The following is a 22,457-nucleotide window of genomic DNA, read 5'->3' as shown; positions in this document are numbered from 1 at the left end:
TGGCACCCGCCCTCTGTTTCTGACGTCTGCAAGAAACAGGCCAGGGAGCCACATAAGAAGAGGAAGATGTCATTCTCAGCTTACAGACCATCCTGAGATTTTTGTTGGCAGTGAAGAGTTGGGAGTTTTCACCCCAATTTTTGTCTTTCTTAATTCTGCAATATATTGGAAAGGGTTCCAGCCAAGAGAGTTATTGCCTTCTCCTGGCCTGGATCTTAAATCTTTGTTCAAAGACAGCTTGTTTTAATTGAAAATGTTCAATCCATCTCTCCCCTCCTCTCCCCCACATCCCATTTCTTAACTCAAGCAGGGCCGTGGCAGTAAATAATCTGGAGTGAGGCTCTCAGGGTTGGAGACACATGGAATATGACTGGAAAGGGAGAGGGAAAGAGCGTTGTCCCCGACAGCTGCCACCCTTGGAGCCCTGTCTTTTAACCATAGCTTGTCTCAAACAATCAACACCTCACAGTGGGCCATTTCACTGGAACAGCCCAACTCCTTTCCCTTCAGAGCTCAAGAGGATTGACAGCAAGGATAGCGTCTAGGGCTGCTTCAAGTCTGCCTGGCCCTGCGGGTGGGGAGGAAGGGTTCAGGCTTCCCTCTCCCCCACTCATTCACTTCCTCAGTCAGCACCAGAGGTTAGTCACACACTTCATCACAACAACCCTGTGAGGCGGGCATTATTATTCACATTTTACATGTGAGGAAACCAAGGCTCAGGGAGATGGAATCGCTTCTGCAAAGTCCCACAGTGTTCTAGTTTTCTTCTGCTGGGGAACAAATCTCCCCCAAACTTAGTGTTTGAAACAGTGGTTATTCTCGCATGGTTCCTGTGGGTCAGAAATTTGGGAAGAGCCCAGAGGGGGTGGGTCTAGCTTGGAGCCTTTGTGCAGATGCCGTCAGACAGTGGCTGGCACTGGAGGAGCAGAGCGCTGGAGGAGCTGTGGCTGGCCCGGAATCTTTCTGTCGTAGTCTCCCCACATAGTCTCAGGGCCTCTCCCTGCAGCCCCTCCTGGGCCGGCTTGGGCTTCCTCACAGCGCGGTGGCCTCAGGGCAGTCAGACTGCTTGCCTGGAGGCCCAGGATTCCCGCCGGGGCGTTCCAGCCAGCACGGTGCAAGTTACATCAGCAGAAGCCCTTCGGGTCACTGCTGCCGCTTCTGCCATTCTTTTGGTTACAAGTGAGTCACAAGCCCACCCAGATTCAAGGAGAGGGGACATAGACCACACCTTGCAGTGGAAGGAATGTCAAGGTCATATCACAGAATAAGACGTGAGATGGGAGATTTTGTTGCAGACATCTTTGGAAAATATAACCTGCCACACACAGCATGCGGCAGAGGCAGGATCTGGATTAGATACATCTGACTCCAGACCTTCGGCTGCCGCTTTTCAGCCAGGTTCACAGGGACCTCTCTTTCCTCTGCGCCCTGCAGCCCTTACTGTCGGCACACACACTGTGGCTTGGTCTCCCCGAGCCCAACAGAGCCTGCCTCCAGAGTCTGCCGTCAGAGAGGCCACGCCAGGGCCAGCTTGTGAACTCTTTAAGGAAGGGGACAGAGAAGGTCGGCCACATCCAAGGAAGAAAGCAGGTGGCAGCCCCAGAGCACAGTGCACCTGCCGCGCATCTCACGGTTGTAAACAACTTGTCTGGTGTTTCTCCTCCTCCCGCCAGGCACTGGCCGGGTGTGACCCAGCGCTTGACGGAGAAGGTGCCTTCAAGCTGGGGAACAGGCCCGGGTGGGGAAGCTCAGCGTTCTGGAGTCAGACATTCCTGAATCGAGTCCTGACTCTGCTGTTGCCCGTTATGTGGCCTTGAACAAGTTCCTTAACCTCTCAGAGCAAAAGAGAGAAAAATGCCTTCCTCCTGGGGTCATTTAAAATGCACACTTAAAGCAAAGCACCAGAGCAGTGCCAGGTGCGTGGTCCTGGGCCATGTCCAGCCCTGGCCTGGGGACTTCCTGCAGAACTCACTTGACTGATCCACAGATGCCAGTCCAGCTCTGTGACCCTGGACGGCATGAGGGCCAAGACTCATCCAGTGATGACAACTAAACTGAGGTGTCTGGAGGCTGAGAAGGCATCGGTGCTGTAAGGCATGTGGAGGGAGGGAGAGTGGTCTGGGAAGATGGGGTGGTGTGGCCAGAGGCCTGGAGGAGGGAGTTCAGTATCCTGGAGTGTGAAGGGCAGCGGGTAGAAGGCGAGGAAGCGAGCACAAAGCCGGGAAAATAATCAGGGACCAACTATGAAAGATCTTATAAATCGGGTTCCAAATTTGAACTTTAAAGGCAACTGGGAGCCACTGAAGGATTTGACTCAGTTGGGTGATGTGGTCAGATCTGCGTTTTAGAACGAGCCCCTGGCTGCGTTGCAGAAAATGGAGTAGAGGCAGGGAATCCCGTGGCAGGAGGCCCATTAGGACAGGATGATGGTAATCCAGGGGAAGGACGGTGCCCGCCTTTTCTAGGGGGACAGCAGGGGACTGGGGAGAAGTGGACAAACTCAAGAGATAGGAGGTCCTGTGGATAAGACTTGGTGACAGTTTGGATGTTCAAAGCTGAGGGATGTGAGATAAGAGATAAGTGCTTTGAATGAAGTCAGTTCAGAAGCCATGGAAGCATGGGGAAGGGCACTAATCACAGCCCTGGGGAGAAGAATTTTGTGGAAGGCCTTACTAAAGAGATATCACCTAATTGGAGAATTGATGGGTAAAAATTAGCCAAGGGAAAGGGAGGAGGCACTTCAGGCAAAGGAAATAGCTCACGTGATGGCCCAGAGATGTGAGATATGATACACAGAGCAGGTACTCTGTGTTGTTGAACAGATTTCTTACTAAAGTGTTAATGGTCAATATGAAATTGTCCCTTTCCCCTTCCCTGGGGTGTTTGTACCTTACCCTAAGGATTTATCATTGGTAATTTTCAAGGTGGAATGGGGACACTGTTTTACCATTGTCCCCAAGGTTACCAAAGTAGGTGGCTGATCCCCGAGAGTCAAGCGAGCCCTGGTCTATATACAACAAAGCGTGTCTTGCCCTTGGGTCTTGCTTACCTGCCTCCACCCTGAGCCACCTGAAGCGAGAACAATGGAAGACGGGTGATTCCCAAAGGGACACAGTATATTCTGAAAGGCATGACGCAGGCTTTGGGGTAAGACTTCCTAGACCTACATCCTGGCTCCTCTCCTTCCCAGTTCTGTGACTTTGGGCAAATTATTTAACTCCCCTGCACCTCAGTTTCCTCGTCTGTAAAATGAGGAAAATAATAGTATGTAGCATTTAAGGTTTTGTGAAAATCAAAAAAGACGCTACATACAAAAAGCTTAGAACGGTGAGTGATGTCACTGTTTTTACTACTGTTATTATTTTTATTACCAGTCCTCTTTCTACTCTATCTCAGTCTCTTTTCAAAATTGCTCTTTAACGCACACACTGCAGATATGAAGCTGGGGCGGAACGTGGCGAGAACGTTTTTGGACTATTATCGGCTGAACCCCTTGGTGGAGAAAGTGGCGATTCCCATGCCGAGGCTGCGGTAAGTGGCAGAGCCGAGCAGCATGGGCTTGAGTCCTGCTTAACTGGCTTCGTCTTCAGGGGCAATGTCCCCTAGCCTCTCTCTGGCCTCAGTTTCCCTTCTGTGGCACAGGAAAGATAATCCCAGCCCTGCCACAGAGAGTGTATAGGGCAGAAGAGCTTAACAGCCTATCTCCTGAGCACAGAGCATCGTTACGAGGTCAGACAGTGAGGTGGGCACACGTCTGGGTCTGACATGGGAGTCTGCAGGGATGGGAGTTGCTGGGGAGTCCAGTCTTTGTTCTAAGTTCGTCTAGGTGTTTCCATATACTGGTTCATCTGGTAGCTCATCCTCTAGGATTCCTGTATCATCTGGGCTCATAAGGTTTCTTTTTTTTTTTTGTGAGGAAGATCAGCCCTGAGCTAACATCCATGCTAATTCTCCTCTTTTTGCTGAGGAAGACCAGCTCTGAGCTAACATCTATTGCCAATCCTCCTCCTTTTTTTTTTTTCCCCAAAGCCCCAGTACATAGTTGTATGTCATAGTTGCACATCCTTCTAGTTGCTGTATGTGGGACGCGGCCTCAGCACGGCCGGACAAGCGGTGCGTCGGTGCGTGCCCGGGATCCGAACCCCAGGCCGCCAGCAGCGGAGCGCGAGCACTTAACTGCTAAGCCACGGGGCCAGCCCAGGGCTCATAAGGTTTCTGATCCTTCCATTTCCTCCTCTGTAAAGTGGGGCAGTGGTGCTCACTTAGAAGATTATTATGAGATGTGTGTTAAAGCCCCTTGCACAGTGCCAGGGATACCTATGACCCCTTAGTACATGACAGTTCCCTTCTTTCAAGACTCGAAGGGTCAAGGCTGAGGAGGACACACTCCTGAGAAGTTTCACCTCCAATCCTCTGCTGGGGCCAGTGAGGAGAGAGGTCAGGAGATGAGGATCCTTCCTGAGGGCTGGGCCAGAGCCCAAAGCGCTGCGTGTTCCCATGCCTGCTGGCAGTGAGCCCAGTGAGCATTTGGGCAGTGGCATCCAAGGCATCTGGAAGGTGCTGGCCCTGTCCTACCTCTTAGCCTCAGGTCCTCCTCCCCTAGTGGTCCAACCTCCTTGAAGGACATGACAATGTCCATCTTACTGCTCCTGCCAGACCAGTCTTCCCACTGACCTTGCCTGTGCCCATGTGTTTTGCTGCCTCAGGGCCTTTGCACTGATGCCCCTTCCTCCCTACCCTGTTATTAACAAAAACAATATTAATCATTGTTATTTATTGAGCAAAGTACTTTTTGTACATAATTTTATTTGTTCCTCATGGATATTATATTCCCCATGTTAACATGAGGAAAAAGAGGCTCAGAAATGTGAAGAGAATTGCCTGAGGTCAAAAAGATTTTGGCAGAGGCGGGATTTGATCCCAGACTTTTATGATTCCGAAGCTGGAGTGAAGTCCAGCCGAGCTCCACCTCCAGCAGGAAGTGTTTCTCAGCAGCAGTGTGGGTTCAAAGTCTGTCTCTGGCTCATGCTAGCTGTGAGATCTTAGCAAGTTCCTTGGCCTTTTGAAAGCTTTCTCTCCCTAGCTATAAAGTGTGGATCATAACAACAACCTCTAAAAATGGTTTTAGATTAGATTAGAGACAAGCTTGGTACAGTGCCTGGCAGCCAGTAGGTGCTCAATAAATGTTTCCATCTCCTCTGGTTGCTGAATTGCAGTCCCAGATTTCCGACCAGCTCATCATGGTCTCGGGCAAGTCCCTGTACTTCTCTGGTTGGGCTGGATGATCTGTCAGGGCTCATGTCCCGCCATGTTCCACCATGTCCCATGTCCCACTATGCCTTGAGTCCCATCTCTGAGCCCCAGCAACAGGTAGAGTCTGCAGGACAATGTGCTCTGACTCATTCCCTGTCTCAGATTGTTCACCAATCCTCTGGGGTCACATGCCCCCCAATCCTGGTGGATTAGCAGCTCCTTCAGGGGGATCACATCTGTTTCTTCTCTGGGATCCCACAGTGCAGCCTAGCCTGTACTCAGCAAGCATGCATTTATACATTCCTTCATTCACTTAGGAAGAACAGCACTTTATGGCAGGCCCCGGGGAGAGGGGGGAGCTGGAATGAGTAAATGATCAGGGCATGATCCTGCCTTTGAGGAGCTCACCTCTGGAGGAAACTGCTCAGTACATTCTTAGAAGCCATTCTTGATTGGTTAAAGTGATTAAAAATTTAAAGCTTCATAAAACTCAAAAGAATTCTTAGAATCTCATTTCAAGTCAATCTGGGGATTGTCTCTTTCAGGTCCTCTGTCGACCTGAATAAAATTATCTGGATCCTTTACCACTTCTTTCTGCTTGTTGCATTGTCTTAGACCATGAGATGGTGCTGACACGCGGGGACCTCATGATGCACATGAGGAAGTCGAGGCCCAGGGAGAGGCAGGACTAGTGCCCAGGCCCCACGATCCCCAGCCGGGTGTTCCCAGCATCAGTTAGTGAGGACTTCCTCCAGATGGGGGGAGGCAGGGACCCTGAAACTGGGTCTCAAGCATGCAGGGGAATTCTCAGGGCCCTGATTTCAACTCCCCACGGCACCTCATTGCCCTGAGCTTTGGAGCTCTCTTGAGAAAAGAGCTGGAGGCCTCATTCCTCAGAGCTCCCAGCCTTGAGGACTTGAGGTGAATGAACCCACCTTTAAATTAAGAAAAATAAAATAAATTCCTCTCCATCCCCACACCTCTGTCTCATCAAACTGTGAATACCACTTAGCTCTCAACTGGTCAGCAGCGCCTGAAAAATGAATTCCCAGGAGGACACAAGGCTCTGACTTGGGATTTGAATACTTCCCCTTTTAGGTATTATTTTCCACCCAAGCATCAAATCACATAAGTGAAAGAGCAGTTCTGGTTTTAGAGGGAAATTACACGTTTTGATGCAAAATTAATCTTTGTTTTCTCTCATCTCTATGGATAATTATAAGATGTCAGTTTCCACCCACCTGCTGGGAGGAGCCAGTTGGCATCCCTGGGTGCCAGGCCACCCTTCAGAGAGCGTCCCTGGGGAGGGCTGCAGCGTGGGCATTGGCGTTGATGGCCAAAGCTGAGGCCCCACACTTATCTGGACCACAGTGACACAGTCACAGGGCTAAAGCTCAAAATGCCCCATCAAAGTGGATAAAAATTAGACAGGAAAAATGAACAGGCTGGGTGAGCCTCTGTGAGGAGACAGAGCATGAGTGTGGAGGGCGGGCTGGCCTCTGAGGGTGAGGTGGGCTCAGGCTCAGTGACAGGCTGGGAGGGCTGGCTCCGTGTCGGGTTATGATGTGTGTCTGTTGAGGGTGGGGAATCATCAGCTACTCAACACACTAGAGCCCACCATGTGCCAGGCTCTGCACTGAGTGCTGGAGAAACACAGACAGCCCCTGCCCATCAGGAGCCCAAATTTATGGAGGAGAAAGGCATGTAGACATGCAAAGATAACAAACAATACCAAACGGTGTATAATAAGTGCTCAACTATAGATCAGATTATGCCCTCTCTCAAAAACCCTCTATGGCTCCCTGTTACTGTCACAATAATGTTCTAATTCCTCTTCTTGCTATTCAAAGCCCTGGCCTACATTTAAAATGTCATTTACAGCCTCCTAGCACACCCCTGCACCTTGTGAGCACCCTCTCCACCTCACCTGCTTTCTACCACTTCACACCCCATGCTTCAGTCTGAGTAAGTCAACTATCTTCATGTCTCCATGTCTTTGTTCGTCCTTTCCCCTCTTCCTGGAATGTTCTCCTTTTTTGTCTCTAGATGATGAACTCCCACTTATCTTTCAAAGCCCTGTCCAAATATCACACCTCTGTTTTGTTGTCCCTGTTCTCCACCTGAGATAGAGCTACTTCCTCTCTGTGGGATTCCTAACTGTGTTTGCACACACCTGTAGCATAGTATGTCCCGGGGTGTATTGTCATGGCATCTCTGCATGTCTGGCTTCTCCACTAGACAGGATGCTCCTTGAGGAACTATCTTAGTCACTCCTGTATCCTTCGTGCACGGTGCAGAGCATGCAGATTAAGTCCTAAATAAGCCCTGAAGGTATGAATTATAAAATGGTAGAACTGAAGAAGCCCCTAAGAACCATCTACTTCAACCCCTTCATGTTATAGAAAAGAGAAGCAAGAACCAACCAGAAATTACTCTCCCACACCATCTGGCAAGGATTTGGAGACGAGCAGGAGTATTCCAGGAAGGCTTCAGAGTATTCCAGAGGACAAGTGGAATTCAAATGGGTGAAACAGAAAGGGGGGCAGGATGTGGAAGGCAGGAAGCAGGACCTTAAAGGATGCATTCTAAGGCAATGACAAGGCCAGGGTGTTAGAGCAATCGAGATGGTAAAGATAAGGCTAAAAGTTCATTTCTGGTCCTCAAACATTCCTCAAGCACCTACTCCATGTGCTTCATTCGGGAATTATAGAGAAAAATCAAATGCATCAAACTCATAGTCTCCTGAGAGAAACAGATGGGCAAAGAACCACCTAGAAAATGGTGTGCTGAGGGGTGAGGCACAAAGTGCTACAGAAGCCTCTGGAAGGGAGAGGCTTATTTTCTGGGAAGTCGGCTTCTCAAAGGAGTTGAGTCTGGAGAGGTCAGGGAGGGCAGCATAAGAAGAGAGAGAGAGGCCCAGGCTATGGCATGTTTGCCCTCCAGGGCCTTTCTCCCTCTGGGCCCCATCTTTAGTCCAGAGGCTCTGCCTTCTAACCCACCAGTCATCCGCACAGTCACACTCCTCCCTGGCCCTGCACGTCTTCTCCCCGTGCCACCGTCTACCTAGGGCTGCCCCACCTATGACCTTACCTGGGCTTGCACACTCTCTCCACCCCATAGGAACATACCCATCTTATTTCCCATGCTCCCTTTGGGTGTTAAGAACCACAGCCCTAGATGGGCCAGCCCAGTGGCCTGGTGGTTAGGTTCCGTGTGCTCCACTTTGGCGGCCTGGGTTCAGTTCCTGGGCATGGACCTACACCACTCGTCGGTGGCCATCCTGTGGCAGCAACCCACAAACAAAATAGAGGAAGATTGGCAACAGATGTTAGCTCAGGGCAGATCTTCCTCAGCTAAAACACAACAAAAAAAAGAACCACACTCCTCAATGACATGTGAATGGCACCTTGTAATTTGCAAAGCTCTTCCCCAACCACCATTCACCAAAGCCTAGGAGGCAGCAAGGACGAGGGCTCTCCTCCCTATTTCAGAAATGGAGGCTCAGAGAAGGGTGGGGACTTCTTCAAGATCACATTCCCTGTAAACAGCGTTCCAAGCATGAGCTCCAGGCTGTGGATGGGCACTGAGGTCTAGATGAAGCTCACCAGTCTAGACAGCCTTGCCAGGTTAGCTAGGTCCTTCAGTGAGTGAGTGCCTTTCACACACAGTGAGGCTTCCTGGTGGGGGAGATATGTTAGGGGAAGGTGAACCTTTTGTGTGCTGCCACCTGTTCCAGCTCTACCTTATTCATGACTCATCAACAGTGAAGGAAAATGGGTACTCCAAGGTCAGAGCATGATGGGCTACTTCTTGTAGAAGGGCTTCTTCAATTCAAGAGTCACTTCTTCAATCCTAATTCAAAGGGCCCAAGAGAGTCCCATATTTATGGCATTTACCACTTTCTGCCATGCATCGTAGTTCTTTATTATTTTGTGTAGTTATTTTGTGCAACTGTCTCCTCTACTAAACTGTAAGCAGCCTGAGGACAGCATCAATGCTGACTCATCTTCATCACCTCCAGAGTCCATTGGACCATACCTAGCACCTAGCACCAACCTTTGTAAGTTATAGTAGGCAAAGGAAGACACGAGGTGCGTTTACTCCTGTTAGCTCATTTAACCTCACAACACCCCTGCGAGATTGGAATATTTTATCCTCATTTCACAAATGAAGCTCAGAGAAGTTAAATAACTCGCCCAAGGTCATATCTTGTACATAGCTGACCTGGGAATTCAGTTGAGTTCTTTCTGGCTCTAAAGCCCACTCTTCCACTGCAAATAAATCTTAGTCCAGTGCACAAATGAATGGCACATCAATTTATCAGTCAACAACATAACAAGCAAAGAAGGCCCTGTATGATAGAAAATGCAAAAATGGATAAAACTTGGTTCCTGCCCACCAGAAGCTCATAGTCTATCTAGAGTGTGAGCACAACAGACGGTGGACAATTACTGTAGAGGAGTTTAAGGGTGTTGCGTTGTGTGCTGGGTGCTGGGACACAGAGATGAACCAGACACATCTCTGCCTTCCGAGAGCCCAAACTTGTAGGGGAGACAGCCCCATCATGAAATGCCATAATTAGGCTATCCTGAGAACTATAAAGGGGACTCTGGAGCCCACGATGGTTATAAAGGGAATGAGGTCCCCAGCCCTCCTAAGCTGTAGCTCTTCTATGTGTCTGTCTCCATCTGATCGTGAAATGAATTGAAGGAGTTAGAATCAAGGTGGAAACGTGGAAGAGTTGTTGCTGTAGGACAGTTAGGCTTTCTCCAGAACCAGAATGGTATGACGTATCTCTCCATCCATCTAACAGTCATTCACAGAGCCATGATGCCTGCTTTGAACCAGGCCCTGGGCTGGGTTTCCGACACACAGAAGAGGAAGACAAGGCCGCTGCTCCTAGGAGGTCGCAGTCCAGTGGGGGAGATAGACATGCACACAAATGATTTCAATACAGTGTCTTGCTTCTCTCTTTCTGTTATCTCCTCTCTGCAGGAAAGAAAAACCCCCTCCCTACAAGTACCCACTCCTGCGGGGCTTGGCCAGCGACTACCCCAACGGCAGAGGGGACAAGAAGAGTTCAGTGAACCACAAAGACCCTTCAAACTCTTTTTAAGGGCATGGAGTCTGGGGATGTCTTATGGAGGCAGGAGCATGCATTTTCTGCTGAGTCATGAAATTAATCATCCTTCTCTAGTTTCCAAGATAAGGGTAGTGGGGTAATAAATAGGCTAGTGAAAGAGAAGGAAAGAAATGAGAAATTTCATCATCGATTTTCCCTTTTACCAATGGAAAATCAATTGTGAGCCTTCAGCTTAAGGCTCAGGAACAAAATAGGAGACTGAGACCAGGCGAGTACAGATGCTGTTTTCTACCACACAGAGATGCTCACAGGAAGAGGAAACCCTACTCCTTTTGAGAGGTTTGACACATCTCAGGTCAGTGCTTTCAAAGCTCCTTTACCTTTTAAAGTTGTATAGTTACTACAGATGGTTACCTTTCAGAATAGGCCATGGTTGTTTACAGTTTTAGAAATGCACCGTCTATGTTTGCAGATCCAAAACCACAGCAACAGAACACACAACCTAGAGACAAATGTACTGTTGGGAACAGTGAGACAGAATTTTTGAGATCATATGTTCTTAGACATACGTCACTGTATCTCTGAGCTGCATGCTTCCTGACCCCCTCAAACCCCAGCATGCAGCTCGGAAAACTGTTCTGGAAGCTATTTCCCAATGACCTGAGCAGTTTACTGAAACGTTAGCTCCAAAGACAAAATGTATTGGTTACTCATTCCAAAATGTCTATCACGGCTAAGATCTCCAGATCATGGTGTCAGTGATCAAACCTGGCCACTGAAGAGGTGGGCATGGATAATGCAATGGGGGCAGGCTGACTGCCAGGTAAGAAGATGCAAAAGACGAAAGGATGCAGGTGGGGATGAGAAACTAAAACAACAGCAGTAGCAATTCCCAACGTGGGGAAGCGAAACATTGTGCATTTTTCTAAAGAGTAAAGTGCCTTTGCATGATGAATGGGTCCAGGGGAGACCACTCCCTTTCTGTCTGTACAGCAGCAGGCTGAGTCACCATGACAGCCTGCTAATTAAAATGACCTCCCGGAAATGAGGATTAGGAGAGAGGGAGGGGCGGGCAGGCTCAAGGGAGATAGGGCCTTTAGCACAAAGCTCCAGTGAAGATTCTTTTGCTCTGGGTTGAAGATTTTCAAAGTTTGTTGCAAAAATCAGAGCAAAGCTTATTTTTCCCTTTGCTTATTGGTTTTCAGAAATGATAACAAAGAACCACGTGTTAGTTGGCTACAAATTTTTTGTTGTATATACAGTTTCTCTCCTGGGCTCTCATTGCCCAGAGGAGCACAAATAAAGTGGTTTATGCAGGTGTTCTGTTCCTCTGAGCATTCTGGCACCTTTCCCTTCAGGTCTCAGTCTCTCTCAAGAACCAACCAGCCAACCCAAATTTGTGTAACTTTCACTTTGCTGCAGGGACTTGGTCATCACGATAAGGAAGAACAGTCAAGACGACTTTCCAGCAGCTCCTGTGTCAGAGTCCTGGGGAGTCTAGTTGACTGCAGCCAGCTCAGCGTGAGCCAGCAGTGTGGCAGGGCTTTCAGAAGTGATAGCATCTCTTGAGACAGCACTAGAGTGCATAAAATAAGAGAGATGATCATCCAGACTTATTTTTCCCTGGTCAGACCACTTCCATAATGTTCTGACCATATTTACGCCCCACTTTTTAAAGCCTGCGTTGATTAATTGGATCCCAGGCCACACGAGCAGCAGCCATTCTAGTGGTTTAAGAGCAAAAACTTAGAGCCAGGCCACTCTGAGTTCTAAGTCTGCATTCTTCTGTCTCTTAACATCTGTGTGATCCTGGGCAAGTTATTTAACCTCTCTGAATCTTAGTTTCCTCACCTGAAAGATGGTAATAGTAATGTCTCCCTAATCACAGTGATTACCTAGGTTTAATGAACTTGGGTATGGGAAATGTCAGCAAAGATGCCCAATAAGTGATAGCTGTGTTATTTGAAATGTGACTGGGATGGTGAGGCATCTGCAAATCATTTCCCCCTAGAAACAGATGAGGGACTGGAGCTGTTTATCCCTGAGATGAAAAATATGAGGGAGTGGGGGTAGGAAAGCAAGGTCACAATCTCTAAAAAGTTGAAGGGACATCTGGACATTCTTTTTGTCCAAAAGAAGCAAACTTGTTCTCTGTTGCCAAAGTTATGACCCAAATCCAGGGAGGCAGTCTCGATAAGACAGATTTCAGACCAAAGATGAGGAAAACTTTCTAATGAATAGAGCTGCCACCCATTGGATGGGTTCCCTCAAGAGACAGTGAGCTCCCCATCACCAGAGGTATGCATGCAGAATCTGAATGAATATCTGTCATGGAGGAAATAGAGGAGGTTCGTTCTCTAGGGGGATGCTGGATGCTCTGTGGCATCACCTCCTAGTCTATAATTCTGGAGAGAAATCTCCTAATGTCAGAGAATAGAGTGTACAGGATAAAAAGTATCATTTAACACTAAGCAAGTGACGTTAAATGTCTCTGAATTACCGCAAATGGACCCTGCTAACATTTAGCATTCCTTAAGAGGGAAACACATGGCTATAAGGCAGACTATAGGATATGTTTGCAGTAGAACCGTCTGCTTCTCCACACCAGCAGAGCAGAGAGGAAAGGGGGGACCAAGAGACCAGGGGTTGTCAGTGGACCTCTCCGTGGTCCTGGCCCACTCATCAATGCCCTATCTTCCTTGGACCAGGTCACACCTATGGTCTCAAGTTAGAGGAAAGTGTTTTAGCACTGAGAAGGAGAACACCACCAACCCAGCAGGTGAACCTGCCAGAAGTTACTAGCCCACCAGCCCCGGCAGGGGGCGCGCTAGCCTCTCTTCTTGGGCCTGCCCACTTCCTTCTCAGGATAGAGCCACGAGTGAGTAGAACTGGCTACCAAACCAGTGGTCAGAGGAGAGCGAGACAACTGTGCAAAATGGAAAGGTGGAGAGGGGAGGACATGCTGGGCCTCTACCTGGCTCTCATACAGCTCTCCACAAGCAGCGCCAGTTTTGCTCTGCATCAGCCCAGGGGCTCAGAGACAGGACTCAAGGTCTGTTTACCCACAAAAGCTGTGATAGACAAGCTGGAGGCCCCCCGGATTCTTTGTGCTGAAGCCCACAGCAGAGGCTGGGTCACCCACCTCTGGTAATGTTGTTCGCTTTGCAGCAGCAGCAGCGGCAGGGGAGCTTTCCTTGTTGCCTTTGAATGCGGGGAGGGGCACAGGAGCCTGAATCCTTTCACTGGAGGTCAGTGACACACCTGAGACTTGCCCAAGAGCACCTCAACTCGTTTTCCTGAGTAGTGAGAGCAGCGCCAGCCGTGGAAGGCTAGAGTGATTAACGTTTGTTGAGCATCACTTCATACATCTACAAATATCTACTGAACATTCACTGTGTGCCAGGCATGGTGCTAGATGCCTTTGTATCCATTGCCTTATTTGATAGTCCCAACAGTCCCTTGAGGTAAGTATCATTTTCTCCATTTCCCAGGTGAGAAAATTGAGACTCGTAGAGGTAAAATCCTTTATTTGTGTTTATATGGCTAGTGGGAACCTGGATTCAAACCCAGCTCCCTTTCCACTACTCTACACTGGGCCTTTGTTTGTCTCCAGGTAAAATCAGGTCAAAACAGGAAAACAGGTGAAAGCAGAATAACAAGCAATAATGGCATCACTTGGGGTAGTGGGGGAAGGGAGCATGTAAGTTTCCAGGCTGGGTGTGTGTGTAGGGATCTCAGGGCTTTTTATTAGCCCTTGCTACTTAAACCCTACCTTCTTCCCATCTCTCATTCCCACACACCTGTCTGAGTTCCTGCTGGGCACTCCAGCAGAGCAGAATTTGGGCAAGGAGCCCATTGATCACTTGACATGCAGAGGCTTCTAGATCTTCCAGGGCCCCTGGAAGCTCCACCAGGTAGTCATTGCAGGGCCCATCCTGGCACCCTCTGGGTTACTGGCCCCAGGCAGATAATCTAGTTCAGGTTCTGTTATCCCTCCCTCCTTCTGGCGTGAGTAAACAGCCTACTGTCTCCCTCAATTGTTGTTCAGAATTCTTCCTCTAAGCCCTGCCTCCTGAGCACTTTAAGGGCACAAAGGTTAGAGGTCCTTTCCCTCATGGCTCAGCTCAGCCCATGGGGCACCAGGGCAGACAGAATAGGGGTGACAGTATAACGTAATAGGAACAGCCTGGCTTTAAAAAGTCAAACCAACCAGAAATCTCAGCTCTTCTGTTAACTAGCTGTACGGCTCTAGGCAAGGAATTTAACCTCTTTAAGCCTCAGGATCTTCATCTATAAAGTGAGAATGATAATATCTACCTCCCACAGTTATTGTGAGGATTAAATATATCAACATCTACATACAACAGAGTGCCTGTAGTTAATACTGTATAGTGCACTTAAACATTTGTCAAGAGGGCGATCTCATGTTAAGTGTTCTCATAACAACAACAAAAACAAAAGACAATAAAAAAAGGAAACCCAGAGGTGATGGCTATGTCTGTCACCTTGACTGTGGTAATGGTTTCACAGGTGTTTGCAAATACCCAAACTCATCAGATTGTATACATTAAATATGTGCAGTTTTTGTATATCAATTATACTTCAATTAAAGCTGTTCAAAAAATATAAAAACATCTATAAAATACCTGGCAGAGAGTAAAACTCTTTCCCCAAACTGCCCCCACTCCTGCCCTACCTCTTGCTTGCTAGGGTTGGAATTCCCTTTTCTTGAAGCAAAAGCTTTTTTTTTACTCTCAGGTGAAATGCAGACAGAAGTACAAACCCTTCCTGAGCAGAGGACAGGAGTGAGAGAAGTGTCCAGAAAAATGACAGTCACACTGAGGGATCAGTGTCAGGCCAGGAACCTAAGTCTTCTTCATCCTTGTGGCCTCAGCACTTAACACAGATCACGTAGCAGTCTGTGCTCACTGAGTGTGGAATGGAAAAATGTTATGGGGGGGAGTCCAAAGGCCCTGGACCTTTGAGGGAGAGGAGAGAGGCTTTGCAAGTTGAGGCTCCGAACAGGTAGGAAGGTAGTGTTGGACACAGTGTTCACCAAGCCCAAACTGTGGCAGAATTGACAAGACTAAAAAGAGTGGGAGTATAGATTCTGAAAGATACCGTGTTTTATTAAAGTAGCAAAAAAAATCTTAGGATTTATAAGAGGCTCCTTCTATGTTATTTTTGGTTGGCATGCAACTTCTTAGGGATGGCCTCTATGAAGTTATCATGCCCATATGCCCTGCAGCTGAAACTCAGGGCTTCCCTGGAGCACTCACCTCTGTCAGCTCTCCTCACCCTCAACAGACTCAGGGCGCATGCTGGACAGGGCTCATTTTCCCCATTTTACAGATGAGGAAACTGAGATCAGTGCACTTAAGTCCCTTGCCTGTGGTCCACAGCTGGTAAGTCAGGCGGACAGGACATAGGCACAAACCTGACTCTGCCACACCCCACTGCCTCTCAGTTCACCCCCAAAACTCAGCACTAAGTCTGACCAATTCAGAAAGTCATCCCTATGACGCCTGTTACAGCTCCTCATGCTTAAAATTCACTTGGCCCCCAAAGACCTGGGATCTATTTTTGGCTGACCCCATGTCAATCTTAAATCCAAATCTGGTTCTCTCCCTGGCATCAGCTGTCTTGGTTAATGTCTTCTTTTTCCACCCACTTGCCGAGGCTGGAGACCTTCCCTTGTCTTAACTCCCTTGTCTCCCTCTCCGCACACAGGCAGCCAGTCACCACAGCCCATTGCTCCTGCCTCTGTGATGTGTCTGCCTTCCATTAGTATAATGGGGAGACTTTGGAGTCAGATGGACTTGAGTTTAATCTCAGCTGCACCACTTGCTATTATTGTCTTGTGAATCATTTAAAGCCGAGTTTATTTTCCTCATCTTTAAAATGGGGAAATAATACTTACTGGCAGAATTGTTGAGCATCTGCCTTCCTCTACCTTTTCCACGCTCTCCCTCCTATTCACTCCCCGCATCGTCTCCTACCTGGGTTGCTGTCATAGCCCCTCATTGACCTCCTGCCTCCAGATGCTCTTGGCTCATCCATTCTCTCTCTCCAGAGGAGCTTCCAGGATCTCTGCAAAACAGGACCCCATGTTTACGGCATCTCTTTCAAATCAGTTGTCCAAGCAGAGCCTGCGCATCATCCCACTTCTTTCACACCTCCCTTCTGGCCAGCTGCTGCTTCCTGCTGGTCCTGCCTGCTCAGTGTCTCTCATGTCCATCCACCATCCCTACTCTTCTTCACTAGAGAAATCCTTCTTTTATTCAAGACTTAGCTCGAACACCCCAGCTCCATGACCTCCTTCCTCCCCGGTCTCTTCAGTTGTAATTAATTGCATCCTTTTCTTGTATCCCCCAAAATACTTTGCTTATTTATCTATTTATCAATCATTTCACTCAGATGATTGTCACCTCCCCCTCGTCATTTAATTTCTTTGAGAGGAGACATTGGGTTTTATTCATCTCCATACCTCTCATAGCACCTAACAGTTCCAGACATGTCAGAGGCACTCAGTAAATGGAGCAGAATAAAAGAATGACTGAATCCCAAATCCAAAAGTCCTTCCTGAGCTTAGCCTAACAACTGGATCCTAATTACAGACTTATCTTCCCAGAGCATTGCCCTCTCTGAGATATTCCATTGCTCAGACTTCTTCCATGGCCTCCTTACCTACAGAGATGAGTTCCACTCAGAATGAAAGGCCGCACAGTATGGTGGAGGGCTTGGATTTGGAGTCAGAAGTCCTGGATGGGCTTCAAGGCCCCACTCTCTGTGGAGAGATGGAGGAGATAGATTTGCTTAATCGCTAGTCCTTTCTTGAAGGCCAAATTCTTTTTCAGAGTCCAACGCAATATATCACTTTTCTTATAACAATGAAAACAACTATTGTTGCTGCTGCTGTGGCTACTATTGCTGCTGGTGCTACTGCTAGGGCTACTACTACTACTACTATCACTACTACTACTACTGCTACTACTACCACCACTGCTACTACTACTACCATCCCTACTGCTACTGCTTCTACTACTACCACCCCTACTGCTACTGCTTCTACTACTGCCACCACTACTACTGCTGCTGCTGCTGCTACTAGTACCGCCACTGCTACTGCTACTACTACTACTATTGCTGCTACCACCATACTACTACTGCTACTGCTACTACTACCACCATCACTACTACCACTGTGACTGCTACTGCTACTACAGGTGCAGCTGCTGGTACTACTACTACTCTTCCTACGGCTAATCTACTACCACCACCACCACCACCACCACCACTACTACTATTTCTGCTACCGCTACTTCTCTTACTGCTATCACTACTACTATTGGTGGTGCTACTGCTACTACTATTATTGTTAATCTACTACTACTACCACTTCTGCTGCTGTTGCTACTATTACTGCTGCTACTGCTGCTATCGCCACTACTACTGCTGTTGCTACTACTGTTATTGCTAATTGCTGCAGCTTCCACTACCACTACTACCACTACTGCTGCTGCTGCTGCTGCTGCTGCTGCTGCTGCTCTGCCCTGATTGAGTGCCTACTCGGCTCCGGGCCCTGCACTGCTTGCTTTGTCTTACACGGTCTCGTATAAGCCTCACAGCACCCCTATGAAGCAGGTGTTACGCCCTGAGAAGGAGACGGAAGCTCAGAGAGGTAATCTGTCCAAAGTCACACAGCTCATACGAGGAGGAGCCTCGATGTCACCAGACTCCAATACTGGCATTCTTTGCATTTTCCCCTCCGCCTTTCTGCATACAGTACTAAGACTGACAAAACAGTAAATATTTAACGCTGGTTATGAAAAGCTCTGCCTCAGGGAGCTCACGGGTTTGTTTTTCCTCCTGTCCACAACCTCATTTTGCCTGAGTCCCCTGAGCCTGGCTCTAGGTGCTCTGCTTTGCAGCTGGATGCCCCTACACGTCCTCAGGCCTATCTCTTCCTTTGAAAGAACTGCTGAAAAACTTAACAGGCAGAGCTGGCGCCACCCTCCGTGTTGTAGGAATGAGACAGATGTTTTGCCAGGAGACGGGGATGGGGTGGTGCAGAGGAGGCCTAGCCTCTCTATTAACCCACCCTCACCCCTACTCCTGCATCAAAAAGCAGATACTGGTCACCAGCTAGAGGGAGTGTTCCCACTAAATATCCCAAAGTCCTCCTCTTCCTTCACCCAACCCACTTCCTACCCCCAGGATTCAAACTGTAAAGCCAGAAGGATTTAAAGACATGGCCTTTAGGAAACTGGGTTCTGCTCTCAGCTCTGATACTGCCTGGCCATGTGACATTAAGTAAATCTCTTGCCCTGTCTGACGTTACCCCAGAGCTTCAACTGGTTTTAGTTTCTTATCCTTTGATACGGGGACATAATCCTTAACCAACCTACTCTTCAAGAGTATCGTGAGGATCTGAAGAGAGGATGAATGGGAAAGCATAGAATTTTGAAAAATATTTCCTGGTATTTTCTCCCTTTCTTCTGAGACCTCATAAAGGTCTGATGCTGACTCCAGCCAGGCCAGGCCCTCCGGGGGGGGGGGGGGGGAGGGTGGCCAAGAGCCCTTTTCCTGACTGTCAGCAGGTGATCTCATGTTTGCATTTCTTTCCTGTATCTTAGCCTTTGTGTTCCTGTCTGTTTTTTTCTTTCTCCTTCTTCAGGCCAATCTTCACTAAAGATTGAAAAAACAACTGTGGTGTTATGAGGGAGAGGTCTCTCCCTTAACACCCCAATACCTCCCCAAACTGGTCCTAGAGAGCTGAATGCCATGGTTCCAAAGTGTTCATTTCTCTTCCAAAGGGCCTGCTCCAGGGCCGGCCCCGTGGCTTAGTGGTTAAGTGTGCGCACTCCGCTGCCGGCGGCCCGGGTTCGGATCCCGGGTGCGCACCGGCGCACCGCTCCTCTGGCCATGCTGAGGCCGCGTCCCACATGCAGCGACTGGAAGGATGTGCAGCTGTGACAGACAGCTATCTACTGGGGCTTTGGGGGCAAAATAAATAAATAAAATCTTCAAAGGGCCTCCTCCAAACCAGGCTGAGTACTAGGTGGTGGTAGGAGTGGGGGCACTTCATGACTGTGGCCCAGAGAGCAGCTCCAGGGGGCTTAGACACCTTGACTTTGTTGAAATGCAAATACACGGGGTGGGGACATTCAAACATTAAGCGGTGGTCATCATGCATGCCTTAATTCCTTCTGTAATAAGCTTAACATTCATTCATTCTTTCTTTTGTCCATTCACTCCTTCACCCTTAGGCAGGCCGTGTGGTTGGTTAGAAAGAGTGCTACCCCAGAAGCCAGGATTTAAGCCTGATTCAAGCTGTCCCCTTCCCTCTTTGAACCTCAGTCTCCTCACCTGCAGAATGGAATTTAAGAGTGATTGCTCTTCTTAATTCACAGGATTACTTTCAAGAACTTCAGGGGAAATAGATGTAGTGGGAGAAGGGAGTAACCTTCTTTGAGTTCCTAAGAGAGGCAAGCACTCTGCGGGCATCCATTCTACAGCCACACAACAGGAGGGGGACGAGGGAGAAGGACAGGGACTGCGAATGACTCATTAAAAAGAGCCTGAATTAGAAGCAAAAATAGCTGGAATCTAATCCCAGTCTACTAGCATTTCTATAACTTTAGAGAAGTCACTCCCCGTCTCAAAGCCTCAGTCTACCTGTCTATAAAATGAGCCTGTGGAAGGAGGTGATCACTGGGGCTTCTACAGTTCTGCCATTTGGGGTTTCTAGGAACTCCTCCTCCACCCCTATTGCCTACCTTGAGAGATGGTCTCATACTGACCTTGAAAAGCACATCGGGTTGCTGGACCCTAATGCTGTGGCCGGATGTCTAGGTAGTAAATTTTCACACTTGACTCAGCAGCTCTGGTGGTGACACCAGCCTCCCAAAGATTCTCTCTGTCCTCAGACCCGATGCTGCACCAGAGACCTCTGGAGAGACGAGACCAGCGGGCGACACGGCAAACCTTGCATACAGAAGGTGCAGCGCTGCGGACCTGATTAACATCACCGTGTAATAGACACCGTGGAGCAAGCTTGAGCTGCCAGACAGCATGAATAAAGCAATGTTTTATCTTAAGTGTTGGTTAACAGTGAGTAACAAATAGACTTGTGCATTATTTACTACACTTCACTGCCCAGCTGTGGCTGCCCTAGACTCCATGAGAAGGCACACCCTGATTTCAAGGGGGTGCGTTATAAGTTGCTTGCAAAGCAGCTGGAGATCTGAGACCCTGACTGGATGTTGTAATAGACGCATGTAGAGAGGCAGGCGCAGGAGCGTGGACTCTGGCGTCTGACGGATCCAGCTGAGGCCCAGCTCTCACGTAACCTTGAGCCGCCTCCATGAACTTCAGCTTCCTCACTTATAAAATGGGATTAATTAATGCCTGGGTCCCAGGAGGTTTGTGAAGAATAAATGATACGATATGAGTAAAGTCCCTTGCAAATGGAAGTGTCCCTACAAGGGCAACTATTATTGTTAGTCACATCCACATTACTCACGCTCAGCGTTTCTAAGGTAGTTAGTGCAGCCAACATGCTGGCACACACACGTGGAAGCCATGCTACCTAGTGTAAATGGATAATGAGGTAACAGGGTCTTTCTGCATCAACAGCAGGTGGTCATTTGTCCACCTCCAACAGTGTCCTCCTCTCCTCATTATAATATCATCAGTCTTTCTTTCATTCATTCTTTTATTCATTCGTTCATTCATAATGCCTGCCAAGGTATCTTAGTTTGTGCTCTTCCAAAAGCAGAGACTGGGACAAAGAACTGACAGCAAGCAGCTTATTCACCAGGTGCTGCCCGGAAGCAGAAGTAAGAGAGAGGCAAAGTGAGACAGAGCAGGGAGAAAACCCAGTCAACTGTGTTAGTGAGCTAATTGCCACTGAGAGCAATGGGCCTCCAATTCCTCTTCACTTCCTGATTGCTCCTCTGCAAGGCTGATCCCTGAGGCAGCTGAGGTCCACTTGATAAGGGATGCTGGCCAAGTGCATGGAACTGGCCACCATGGCTGTGCATGGTGAACTGAGGAGATGTGTGGCAGGCAGCACAAGCATCTGCTACACGTGGGTACAAGAGGGTTGAGTGGGGCATGAGCATCTTATCTTTGCTATTCCACGGCTGGGAAGTTTGGTAGGGACAGTGTCTGAGTCAACTCTGCATCCCAAGCATCTAGCACACTGACTGCACAGGGTTGAGTACTCAGTGATTATTTGCTGAGTGAAAGGATGGACGGATGGATGGATGGATGGATGGATGGACAGATGGATGGATTGACGGACAGAAGGAAGGAAGGATGGATCGATGGATGGGTGGATGGATGGATGGGTGGATAGGTGGGCATATGGAGGGATATATGAGTGTTCTCCTTTGTAAGAATAATTTCTACCTACAAATGGGGTGGATAAATGGAGATTTGGGGAGGTTGGCTGCAAATAGAGTTTGATGTACAGGGGTGAACAACATGGGGCTGAGGCAGGTAAGTCAGAGTCCTCAGAAGGAATGAATCCAGAGCCAGGTCAAGTGAGCTGGGCCAAATGGGCCATTGATGCCAGGCCTGTTGATGGAATTGCCCCAACCTGGTACCCCAGCTTGGAATTGACACCACAAATGGGGGCCAGAGATCAGCTGAACTGAAATTGTGGATCAGAGGGGACAGCCCAGGAGGGCCAGTGGCCTGAAGCTTGGACTCAAAGGATCTCAGATTTAGACACGCCATAGGCCTTTGCAAAGCCTTGCCCTTATTGCATGAAAGCTGGATTTCCTTTTAATAATTAGTGCATTTGACCAGGAAAAAGGAAAGCAAAAACAAAGTGAGATTTTTATGCATTTTTTTTAGGCATCTTTTTTTTTGTTATAGTTGAAATCTCAAAGTTAAGATCAATTTCTGTAAGTAACATTTCCTTTTTCCCGATTATGAACATAATACTGTTTGGAAAATTTTGAAATTTGAAGAATAGGAAAAAGCATAAGGAAAATAACTCATCACCACCAAGGGATAAATAACTTTTAATGTATTTTTAATATATTTGCAACAAAATTGAGGTAATTTTATATTTACAGTTTTAGATTTTTCCCCCACTGGACTTTTTCTG

General features: G+C 48.2%; 1 long non-coding RNA gene across 2 annotated transcripts in view; it reads right to left on the bottom strand.

The window, feature by feature from the left end:
• LOC131412605 (uncharacterized) overlaps nucleotides 1-17,120 on the bottom strand; it is a 39,365-nt gene extending 22,245 nt beyond the window's left edge. For both annotated transcript variants that reach the window (XR_009221814.1, XR_009221815.1), the window contains exons 1-2: nucleotides 17,024-17,120; nucleotides 16,336-16,426 (exon numbers count right to left, since the gene is read on the bottom strand). This is a non-coding gene — a long non-coding RNA (uncharacterized LOC131412605). The remainder of the gene's footprint in view (nucleotides 1-16,335; nucleotides 16,427-17,023) is intronic.
• Nucleotides 17,121-22,457: the final 5,337 nt, after the last annotated feature.

Source organism: Diceros bicornis, chromosome 13 (assembly GCF_020826845.1).
Source record: "Diceros bicornis minor isolate mBicDic1 chromosome 13, mDicBic1.mat.cur, whole genome shotgun sequence".
Taxonomy (NCBI): Eukaryota; Metazoa; Chordata; class Mammalia; order Perissodactyla; family Rhinocerotidae; genus Diceros; species Diceros bicornis.
Note: the sequence above shows the minus strand (reverse complement) of the source record. Positions and strands in the feature narration are given on the sequence as shown.